The following is a 9,135-nucleotide window of genomic DNA, read 5'->3' as shown; positions in this document are numbered from 1 at the left end:
AGAAAGGCAACAATATATTACTTAAAGTGAGAAAAGACCGACCAAAATAAGAAAATACAGCCTTCAAATGGCGAAGTGCACGCACAGCGCACGCGCGCCCTGTTTGTGCCGGGCCCACGCAGCGCGCGACATGACCGGTCCGCGGACAATCCTTCAGCCTGCTCACAACTTCTGTCAAACGAAGATCGGCTTAAGGACCTACTTTCGTCATGGCAGCCGTCCTGTCATATCGTGGACGGTGGTGTTAGATCTGATGGGTCCCGTAGAGTCAGCCTGGAGCGCAGCAGGTAGTGCGTGATGGCCGGCGAGCCGCGGCGCAGCGTCGGGATCAAGCTGATGACGATCAACAGCAGATATGATGACCCAATCTGGGCGTCACCGATGGCGTGGCGCTGGTAGCGGTAGCGCCCCGGTGTCCGTGTGTCTGCTGGCGCGCAGCTGGTCCAGCGGTTCGTCCACCTGGCCATGCCACAGGGTCGGAGGCGCCGGGTCAGTGCCAGGCCGCGGATACTGGCCGGACGGCGGCGGCGGCGGCATCGTGGCGTCGCGGCGCCCGTGTGATCGACGGCGTGCAGCTGGGTGAGCAGCTAGTCTGCCAGGTCATGCTGGGCCGGCAGTCGCGACCGCTTAGTCGGCTTGATCTTGCCTGGTCGATACGGGCAGGGACGAACGGCGAGCGGGATATGGTCGAATGATGAGCCTGTTATGATTGGCAGCATCAATCGGCTTTTGATTGGCTCCATCCCATGGATGCGGATAAATATAGCTCCGGAGGATATGTGGTCTAGGTGTGGCCAGGACGTGAGTAAGGGAAAGTTTCTTTGACCGGGGATGACTCCCGATGGCCGGCTCCGACTGACAGCGTCGGTGATGATTGCTGGCGATTGCTGCGCAGCACGCGACGCGCACGTCTCCCGGGCGGCAGAGGCCGCAACGTGCGGCCATGTTCAGCTGCCCGGTTGGTGAGGACTGACCTGAAAACCGGCGCTGCTCCGTCCCAAAGATGACAACCTGTCCGTCTCGGGTCGGACGCGACATTCCGCGGCTGCTCGGCCGATTAGCCCAGTCGGCGTTGGTCCGATTGTTTCAGACATCCAGCGGTCTCCGGGAAAAATCGTTCTGACAAGAATAGCCAAAACTGATTTTCGGTGCTCATGTGCGGATCCACGTTGTTTTGTTATCGGCCACGTCACTCCTTCTGTTGCTCTGATTGTCACTAGATTTGATGTCACTGTCTTAGCATTCCTATGACTGGACGTGATTTGGCGATATCTGGCGTTATCTGGCGATATTTTTGGCACGAATATAGTCCGAGCAAAGTATTATCATTTTTGGCAGTACTTTTGGCATCAACGTTGCTGACGTCATGATGTCATCAGCTGACTGTATTTGTGGTCTTTCCTGGCATTCCCGCGGGGGCTGGCTGCGTGTTGCGGTACACGCCTCACCCCGAGTGCTGTTTTTGGGGTGGTGTTGCGCTGTGGGTGGGCGGGGCAGGCTTCTTTTATTTGTGAAACGATATCTGGTGCGGGCAGGTAAGAAAAACACTTAGTGTTCGCCTGGGAAGGCACATTTTTACGTACATATTGTGTTCATTTGGGCAGGGTATATGTCGAAAGTGAAAGCGAGAAGGTAGCAACCGATGAGGACTGTTTGACGATACCCAAGCACTGTGTGTTCTGTATCACAACGTGCTACAAAACCACGACCTTCATAGCATCGACAGAGGTATAGCGAAGTGTTGGGTTACAGTGCAAATAACCCCATATCAGTAATGCTCACAGTCAAACATCTTTCTTTGGCCCACCAAAACAAGTGAATGGATGGCACAGTCAGTGAGATGATGAATTGAAAGCACAGGGTGCCATGTCATTGTGTACATTGATACACTGTGTACATTGGATACCTAATGCTAAATGTTAAATTGTTTATTGATTGCTGTTTTATGCACAAATGGTAATGCTCAGTATTGCTTTTTAGGCTCATCTTCATATGATTCAAGATGATGTCATCAGCATAATTGTGTGCATAGTATGATAGACATTTATGATATGTAATGTACCCATTGATGCACATGTTTTTTTTTTGCTGGGCTTGAACAATGTACTTGTGTCCTATTTTTGTAGTAGATCACCGAGAAGCGATGAGTGTCAGGAGCAGTCAAGCTAATGACAAGGGCACTGGCATCCTATCTGGAGGCAACAGGAACAGTTCTACCAAGCCAAGTTCAGGTCAGTCTTACACCAGCATCGGGGGCCAAATGCTGAACATCATCCAGCATGCTACATAGTAGCATCCATTGAGAAACATGCCACATGACCCCATTCCAGCTGCAGATGTGCTATGCTGAGCTGGGACTGGCTGACTTCCTGCCAGCCAGGTGTATGATGTGTGGGAGGAAATGTCAGGAATCTATTTTCTCTCAGAAGGGGCTGCCTGGACTTTGACTTTGCACTGATGTGTTAGTAAATGAATGGTTGTGCAGAAAAATGGAAAAAGATAAATGCACATGGCTCAACATGAAGTGGTGTGTAAGGGTGTGATTGGCAGCTGGAAAATAACTGATGTGAACGTTCCAAACTATGTCTATTAAAGTCTTCCTAGGGGTTCATTTCCAAACATTTTGAATGTGTGGTTTGGGTTTTAGGACCCTTCTCAGGCATGGCTTGTTGCTTGCACCTGGAAGCTACAATCAAAGGTAAACAAGTCCAGTTCATCAGATTAATTAACCACTAATCTTGGTTTGGTTTGTACCTTGTGTGTTAGGTGTACATTTTGTCTTTGTCTTATTTGACTTGTGTACCTACAGGGCTAGGAATGTTTAATGTGCCATACACTGCTCCCATATAACCATCCCAGACCAGTGGCTTTGGCCAGTTGCCACCCATCCTGCTCATGCCTGCCAGCCTACATATTGTGTCTGGTCTTGGACTTGTATCCAGAACTGCCAGTATGGGTTGAGCACCTTTCCCATTGAACACAGTGGCAGTGAACTAAACATGTGAGTCAAAATGCATGCCACATGGTGTGTCAACCTGCTCCAAACATCTGGTATCACTCAGAAGCCTGGCAATCCTTGCATGCACTGTGTGACAGCAGTGATCTGTGCTGCCATGTGTGTCAGGTACAGGTCACATCTGATGGTCCGCTGGTTTGGTAAATGCTTCAGAAGGAGTCATTTGCCCAGGTAGCTGACCGCAGGCCTCCAAATGGATTTCCAAATAGGTTCAGCAAAAGAGCAGACCCTGTAGAGTTCCATGAAACAACCCACGCCTTGACATCTATTCAGTTTCGTTATGTGCATGGAACACAATTCAGAACTTGGCTGTCCTCTGCCCAATATGCAATCGTCTGATAGCATGGCATTACGTATTCCAATGCCGTCGGTTTTCCGTCTGGGAAGACTGCACAGCAGTGTCATGTTCGTGCGATGTCAGATTACGGTTTCTTAATTAAATGTGCCGCAGCTCCCGACCGACGGAGTAAAATAGCCCACGAACATTCAAACCTCACCACGAGCTGGTTTCGGTACCCCACAAGTGGGCTTGTCATCAAGTATGCATATTAATGATAACGAGAGCTGATGCTTTCTCCCTTTCACTTCTTCGGTATTCCAATGTTTAGGTCTGTGTTTTCTCCCCAGTCATCAGAAACAGCATAATAGCCGCCACCTGGCTTTCCCTTATCTTCCAAGAATGCCTGTCTACCAGAGACGGTCGCGATTTGGCGACAACATGATTCGGCCCCGTATAATCTGACGGACACGTGAGCCGATTGACTCGCAGTAAGGAAACTAAAGCTGAATTATAAAGTTATGTGCCGACTCTATTTTTGAATTTTTGTTCTAAGACGCCGGGAATGGAATCGGCCTTGAATTGGCCCTCCCCCAAGTGTGAAGCGGTGTCGAAATGGTTAAAACTTACGAGGAATGAGGTACGATAAACCGTCACAAAATAGAAACATACATTGAGGCGATTTTATACAACGTTGGCTCGGCCATAACAGTGATATGCGTAGAAACGTTCGCAGTGTATTATTTGACAAATATGGATGATAAGAGGCACCCCTGTCGGCGTGCGGGTCTAATGGCGCAAATGGGAACGCATTTATTTGAACGTTTTCACCAAAGTGGTCATTTTGCATCCCAATGGTACGAGGATTTCTGACGGACGAATTGTTGCGTTCGTGGCGGCTGTCATGATGCGCCGCGTTTGGCTGCGGTTAACTCCATCAGCGTCGCCAAAACCACCAACGTCGCTAACATCAGTGGCACGACGCGCCTCTTGCAGCCTTGTGACGGCTCGTGTGATGCATTCTTGCCCGTGCTGCCAGCGTCTGCCGAGTGTGTCATGCTGTGCGCCGTTCCAGACATGATCTCGGAAGAATCCCTCGTAGGAAAGCCTGTTGTCACCCCCGAAGACGTGCTCCGTCTGGACAAGATCACTCAGAGTAAGACATCGGCGGCCCGCTGGACTCTGCCATGGTTGTCGTCAGGCCGCTACCTGGGCGGGGCCACCACATTGTATGGGATCCAAACTGTCTCTCGGGAGGCCAGCCAATCGTTCCACTGTTGAATCATAGGGCTGCACATTATATGGAGATCCAAACTAACTCTCGGGAGGCCAGCCGATTATTCCACCATCGAATAATAGGCCTCTCGCCACCACCAGGGGGACCGTGCCAGGCCTCAGGTGGGGCCATGTCCCTCACCCTCGCCCCAATTGATGGCTCCGCATGGATCCCATCGCCAGAAGGATTTTCTGTATCCGACCATTCGTGCACATTCCTGCTGGCATTTCAATACTGCCAAATCAGTATACTTAATAGTGATGCTGTAGAGAAACGTGTGTATCACGCGCTTTTCTGTCCATTCTTTTTTGGATCACGTCCAAATAAGATATGGGGAGCGTTTTCCTGGTTATCAGCCGACCAACCCGCTTCACACAGCAGCGGTTTCGAAATTGTAATCTGTCCATCGCGGCTCCAGTTTTTGTCTGGGGCTCAGCGATAAGATAACCGTTTCACACTAAGTGCCTGCATAGTATTGTATGAAGATGCGCCTGGCCAATGTCATGAGAGTACGATTTGTGACGCGATTCCGGCAGATTAGTAAATAAAGAAGGCCCTTATTGCTGGGGGTTACACTTGGTTGTGGGAAATCCGCTGATTGGTGTGGTTTTACGTGGTTCTGTGAGGACATTCGCACCTGTAACGATAGTGCTGAGTGCGTCCATACAATGAGTGATATGAAAAGGAAACTTCAAAAGTTATCGCGCCACCCGTCGATTCCACGTATCAAACACTTGGCTCCTTATCCTCACAGATTATCTATGTGTTCCGGAGGCCAATATTTACGATATCGATTTCACTCGCTTCAAGATCCGTGATTTGGACAGCGGAGCGGTGTTGTTCGAAATCGCCAAACCTTCGGTAGGTAAGTCATTGCTTCCGCTTCTGTATCAAACGCAAAGCATTGTGATCCTCCCTGCCTTCATCGCCCATCGTTTCATCCCCAGTGCCCGCACCAGCGCCGTGAGTCACCGGGGTGTGCCCTGGATGTTAGCCATGAGGCGGGGTGACCGCCGCCCTGGCGCGAGCCCCGGCCGGGCACCCGCACAAATCCCTAAAGAATGGCCCCTCTGCGCTGAGAGGCTCGTTGGTTTAGGACACGCGATGGCCACATTGTAGCCCCACGAACGACCTCTCCCTCAATGACATAGTCCTGAAATGGCCAGGACTGACGTAGAAGACTCAAACCCAAACTAAGTGAAGCAGCCGCGCGCGCTGAGTGGATTTTCTTGCAGAGACCAACTTAAGCCCAGGTTATCGCCATTTCTGAAAAGGATATCATTGCTCGATAGCATTCGCTGAGTGCACCTGGTAGTATCTTGATAGCATCTGTGGACTGCACTCATCAATATCTCGATAGTATTTGTGGACTGCACCTGTCGCAAATTCGTTATTGATACGAACACTATGACCCCACCCCAAGTATCAGCTGGCCTGCTCGCGCCTTTCAGACTACGAGCCGGATGATGGCTCGGAGCCGGAGGAGATGGACCAGAACGCGGGTCGCTTCGTGCGTTACCACTTCACCTCCCAAGTTCCTTCAGCTGAAGGCCATTGGAGCCACGTAGGTCACGTCGAGCCGATCGTGGTGGTGACGCTCGACCTTGTGTGTCGCGGACCGCACCAGTGTCGTGCTCTGTCGGGCCGGGCTGTCCGCTGACACACCAGACCTACTGACGTTTCTCCGTGACGTCATGTGGTGACGTCATGTGGTGGGACGAGGCGATGGCAAGCCGTCGGTTTAGTGCCTGCAGTCTGGTCACTCTCTGGGTCATGGCGTGTGGGAGATGCTCGTGATGCTGTTGGGTCCGTGCAGTGCTAGAGCAGGTCGTGCATTGCTGTGGACACGCCGCCGAGCCGGCATACACCGCTGCTGACGTCTACTTTCCTGATTGCTGTTGGGCCCGGCTTCCTGGGACGTATGAGATGAAGCTCTGCATCTAAGTGCGTTGCTAGGTCTCGCTGGCTTCATGATAAAGACATTCATTGGCACGGAAGCTTCGAAAGCTTTCCAATCAGGAAACATTAACTACTTAGAACGCCCTAATACTCAATCATCATCAGTCGTTCGTGATGCATCTTGCCATCCCCTCCGTCACCTTTCTTGTTATTCCCACCATGATGTTTCGCGTGGTTTTCGTTTCAGCAGCCCCCCACGAGCGTCGGTGTCAGGCGTCTGTCCGCGATGAGTGTCAGTCGTCTGCGAACGCCGGGACCGTTGACTCATGAGCTGCGGCCTCGTCGGCAGGGTGGAGTTCACTGTCGGCGCCCAGGCCCGTCAACAACTTCCGGATGATCGAGCGCCACTTCTTCCGCGGCAAGCTGCTCAAGACGTCGACTTCGAGTTCGGCTTCTGCATACCCAACTCGCGGAACACGTGCGAGCACATCTACGAGTTCCCCAACATCGGGCCGGACACAGGTGAGTATGCCGTCCACAACGGCGCGGAAGACGTGCGAGCACATCTACGAGTTCCCCAACTCGGGCCGGACACAGGTGCGTATGCCATCGTCAACAGCGCGGAACACGTGCGAGCACGTCTACGAGCTCCCCAGCACCGGGTCGGACGCAGGTGTGTACGCCGTACACAACAGCGCGTAAAGCTCGAGGTTTTCGATGACATCGCGCCTTCCAAGCGGTCCGCAGTACTGCCACGCCTTGCGGAGATCGGACTCACCGAACAGCGTGTTTGAGCTCTGTATGTGTAGGTATTAGCCTGTGTGATCCCCTGATGCATTGGACAATTTGTTTTGGAGACATATGTGTATTTCGCCGTTTTTTCAGCGGTTAACGCTGTAATGCTTTTGTGTAGCTTTGGCACGGACATTGACCATAGGAAGGGCAGTTTGCTTCAGTGATGCCGCCATTCCAGTAGAAGCATGTGAGCTATAGCTTTACCGCGTCCTGGTCCGTAGCAAAATGGGGTCATGATAAAACACGGTGCTATCATTCTTGGCCAGTTTGACCAGGACTGGCAATAAATTCAGTTGGGGCGAGGATTCCCGTCGCTCTTTGTTCGTTCTTTGTGGGTTTTCAAAAGCTGAACCACATTCTGACGCTTCCTTAATCACAGTTTAGCATTTTTCGCCTAAGGATATAGTTCGAGAACCCCTGGCAGCTCCACTTGTTTGGCTTTCACTGGGCAGAATATACTCAGCGTTTAGCTTCTTACTGAACTGGTGCCGCGGTTAAAAACCAGTGAACGGGTTGCATTGCTCGATACCCAAGGAGAGTGAATGCTGGATGAGAAAAGGGAATAATGGGGCTTGCCATAGCAAACACCGTGCAGGTTTGGTCTACATTGTTCCAGAATCGTATTCATAACCAGCTTTTGCACAGAATGGTGGCTGAGGACTGTTTGCGACGGGAATGGTCAGGGGCAGGCAATTTTCGTGCTTGACCTGTCATCGGGCTATCACTCTAGACTGGCGAGTATTGCTTGGGTAATGGGCCATTACTGTTGACCAGATTCATACTCTACACCCACACGTGGCACACCCGCTTATACGCCAACCATGCCATACATCCTTACTGTCCGTGGGGCACTGAAAACAACGCTACGTGTAGGAACCGCCCTGCGTGCCGTTGAAATCACGTGCTCGGTGGTCTGACGTGGCTAAGGATCCATTGTGGGTTGAAACGTGCACAACCAAGGTGATCATCAGTTTTGGCAAGTTACGTGATCCTTTTGTTGATCTGTTGTTTATGGTCCCTAGAATGTCAAGTTAGGGAATGACAGTTACGGGTTCTTGAGTGATGGTTGAAGGAAACGGCTAGTACCTGAAAGCCCTTCAACTAATGCAGGTGGTTAATAGTGGCTGAGCTAATTTTGGTGGTGTCCTAGGAGTCCGACCAATATCAGCGAGTTGAGACTCGCTCCTCATCCTTGCTTCGGGTTCCCCAGAGTTATTGGCATTGGTCGCGGTGAACGGCTGCTCGTCACTTTGGCCAGTGCTAGACAGGCCTCCATTTGGTATGCATGTATTGCGCTGGAATGAATAATAGCTTCGCTATTCGTTGCCCTACCTTTTTTCTGTGCGCCATGCCCTGACAGCCTGACCCCTGACTGCTTCGCTCCGGCCATGTCCCGCAAATATCCCACCCCCCATGCCGTGGTGGGGGGACGACCCCTGGCCATCCCGGCGCACGGCGGTGGGACGGCCCCTGGCCGACCCGCGAGTTGGCGGCGGGCGGGCGCGCCGCCGGCCGCCGGAGACACTGCCGGCCCGGCACGGCGCGTATCGAGCGACCCGGCCCCCGCGTCATTACCGGGCCCGGCGTGCTGGCCATACAACATGGCACGGCGCCGCGGGCGGCGTGGCGCGCCGCCACACTGCCATTGGGCGGCGGCTCACCTGGGGCGGCCGGTGACCGAGCGGGGCCGTGGGGGGGGGGGGGGGGCTGAGGGGGTGTCCGTGGGCGGTGTGGCATGCCGACACACTGCCATTGGGCGGCGGCCCTCACCTGGGGCGGACCGGTTTTGACCGAGCGGAGCCGTGGGGCTGATGGGGTGTCCGTGGGCGGTTGTGGCGGCCGCCACACTGCCATTGGGCGGCAGCTCACCTG

General features: G+C 52.7%; 1 pseudogene; it reads left to right on the top strand.

Moving 5' to 3' along the window:
• Positions 1–1,422: 1,422 nt before the first annotated feature.
• Positions 1,423–9,135, top strand: part of LOC119111157 (protein unc-119 homolog B-like) — a 16,906-nt pseudogene continuing 9,193 nt past the window's right edge.

This window comes from Pollicipes pollicipes, unplaced genomic scaffold, assembly GCF_011947565.3.
Source record: "Pollicipes pollicipes isolate AB1234 unplaced genomic scaffold, Ppol_2.1 Scaffold_7261;HRSCAF=8764_pilon_pilon_pilon, whole genome shotgun sequence".
Taxonomy (NCBI): Eukaryota; Metazoa; Arthropoda; class Thecostraca; order Pollicipedomorpha; family Pollicipedidae; genus Pollicipes; species Pollicipes pollicipes.
The sequence above is the reverse complement of the archived record's forward strand: the minus strand, read 5'-3'. Positions and strand labels throughout refer to the sequence as shown.